The following is a 3249-nucleotide window of genomic DNA, read 5'->3' on the forward strand; positions in this document are numbered from 1 at the left end:
CCAATATACAGTAAAATGTAACTTCACAATACATTTTTTAGTGATTTATCCCTCAAATTATCATTGCTGCGATATACTTTGGAATCATACACATCTCCTGCTTGCTGTAAAAAACTAAAACAAACTGCAAGATTATTTGAGAATGTTTTTTTCTTGTTTCTTGTTTTCTTGATTGAAAATACTGAGATGTTCCTCTCTTCTAACCATTCACATACTGAGATGTTCCTCTCTTCTAACCATTCACTGATAGCAACAGATACAACCACAATAAGTCTCTCAGTACAAAGTTCCTTTGTACTGAGAAAAGAATCATTTTTATTCCATGCAGTATACTATAAATGATACTGATCCTTTGGTAAAGTACATTTTTCTTTCCACAAAATACAAAAAAGGCGCAATGAAACATGACTCTGATCTGCCAACTCCAAAAACGCATTCAAAGACTTCAACTCCATGTCAATGTCAGCAAGGTTATAATTAGCCTAATGCTTACGCTGCCAAATATCTCATATCTCCCAAAACATGTCAGTATTTCCTGCAATATAGCACAAACCCCTGAATTCAGGAAGTATGAGTAAGGGGACCAGGCAGCACAGTTTTTCTCATCAATTGGTAATTTTTAGTAGAGACATAGTGGGCATAGGTTGCTTAGCTAATGCTACCAAATATGCTAAACATGACATCCAACCATAACCACAACTTCAATATATGATTTATTTTTGCCAAACTATTAAACTACCTGATACATCTGGAAGATAAAATGATTATCAGTGAAGTTTAAAGCTGAAAAATGAGAATGCTAGCTGTGGTTAAATGCCTGGTGTTTGACAAATGGGTTAACATTTGTATTGTGTAAAAAAATACTTCAGAGACTTGGTCAAATATCCGGAATCATTTCTGATATATTTTTGCTAATTATTTAATCAATCTTTATACCAAATGCTTTTTTTTTTTAAATTTGGCAACTTTATTGCCAGCGTATTAGCATGTGGCGGCCACACAAACTCTAACAGCTTTTACAGCTAACCAAGTCACTAAAATATGTTTCTGAAAGGCAATGCAGTAACAGAATATTGATCCATTTGATCAGAACTGTCTAGTTGGACAGTTTGATCTGAGTTTTGTGAGCACATGTTTATATGCCGCTTTTTTCCTGTAACTCTTTTGGTCTAAGATGTTGGTGCTCTACTGCTACACCTAGTGGGGCTGAACATTGTATATTACACCTTTTAAGAGATTCTTCAAAATTAACCAACAGATCATTTGTCCTTATGTAATTGTTTTTTTACAAATTCCAAATGAAACTGACAACAAGCCAAGACTCTAATAAACTCTGATAATAGCAGCATTTTGTCTGCCTGAAAAAATGTCATATTTTTGGCAATTTTACTAATAACATAACAGATGGGTTTGTACAGAGAGATGTGTTAATATGAAGACTACCTCTTAGACTGAAGAACAGTGAGTAAGTACAAACCAGGTTGTCCTGTTTAGTGACTGCCTTCACTGTATAGGCCAATACCTGCTTTACTAATCTGTCTTTTCTCTTTTACTGATTACAGTTTAGGTGCAAACAGAATTCAAAATGCTTTGTGTTTGATTGAATTGTCATATTTCATATTCAATATTTCACTTCATCTTTAAACTCCCTCACTCTCCATTTATGTCTGAGACAAACTTTTTCTTTCTTCCCAAGGGACATTTGCTTTTGTCAGCTGCATCTGCATTCATTCAAATCAAATATATCAAAATCTCTTCCTTATTTTTCTTGAGTTGTCTCGCTTTCTTTCTCTCTTGAATGTGATTATACTTTATATCATCCCAAAGTGTTTTCAATCAGTCTGCTTGCTTTGAAAAAAAAAGTACTTAAAAGGCTTGGAGCAGGTGAAAAAATGTGGATTGAATTTCAACTTGGGAATCAAATCAAAGGATCATCTTAGGCTAAATCATTCACGGAGAGTTCCTGGTGCTGCTACACAAACTCTGATGAGGACCACGTGGTGACAATGTGTTGGTTTTACAAATAAATGCTTGCTCTGTTAAAAATGTATAACTTTCCTTTTTTCCCAAATGTTAGCAACTGATTCCTTGCATCTTGTCAGTACAGTAAGAAACTTTACCACAACAACTTTTTCAGTGATAAGCTGACTTGCCAGCAATGGGCAGCAGCTGTTAAAGCTAGTCCTCCACCTGAATACAAAACAGGTCAAAAGTTCATATGCTGTCTGGCTCAGATTAGGGAAGTTATCAGACACTTCAGTTTGTTAAGAATGCAAAATATAAACTAACTGTAAGCTCTTTTGACTTGGTAACAGAAAAGTTAACATTATTATTATCTAGTACGTAGTTAAGGTATGATTTAAAGCAGTAAAAGTGATTGACGGGATGTGTTAAAGGAATAGTTTGACATGATGTGTTGTTTGTCATATGAGACAATCAATTAGCTACCACTCTGATCTCTGTTCTGTAAATATGAAGATATCACCAACAGCTGCTTACCTTAGAATAATGACAGAAAACAGGTGGACAAAGTTACTCCTCTCTGTTCATCCTGTATAAATAAAACTAAATGTAAAACCAACATAGGTCTATTGCAATTTTACAGGGCATATTTCTCTGCAGGCACAGTAACTTCCTGGGCTCTCTGCTTAATGCACGCATTCACTACTGCCTGTATAATACACACTCAGTGGTTTACTTACGATTGAGATTTTGGACACGTTCTACAGTAATTGTTGTCATTTTGTGTCATCACTGACAGCTGTAGAGTCGCAAAACGGTAATTTTCGCATCTATACAATGCAGCACATTGCACTGTGGGATTGTTATGATGATGTCGTTTACAATGGGCACCATACTTTTCCTTTGTGGGAATACTTTAGGGGATACATTTACACACTCAGAATTCAGACACTCAAATAAAATGGTTGACAGCAAATATAGTACACTATATATGGGGGAGTGATTTCAGACTCAGCCCTGGACTCTTGTCATCATTGTGAGGTTGCCAAGCAACCAGTGGAGACTCCAGGAAGTAACTGCTAAACCCTTTTGACAAAGTGAGGATGTCCAAAATTGATGTCCTTCCCTGATCAGCATAACTGATAAAAACAATCTCATCTGAGCTGTTCTTGAGTTTTCGATTATATTACATGATCTTCGTGCACACACAAGCTTTTCAACTGCTGTTTCCAAGGTCAAGAATACAACTTTTAAACTCGATATTCTGCAAAGTTATGTTGATCATCT

This window comes from Scomber japonicus, chromosome 3 (genome assembly GCF_027409825.1).
Source record: "Scomber japonicus isolate fScoJap1 chromosome 3, fScoJap1.pri, whole genome shotgun sequence".
Classification (NCBI taxonomy): Eukaryota; Metazoa; Chordata; class Actinopteri; order Scombriformes; family Scombridae; genus Scomber; species Scomber japonicus.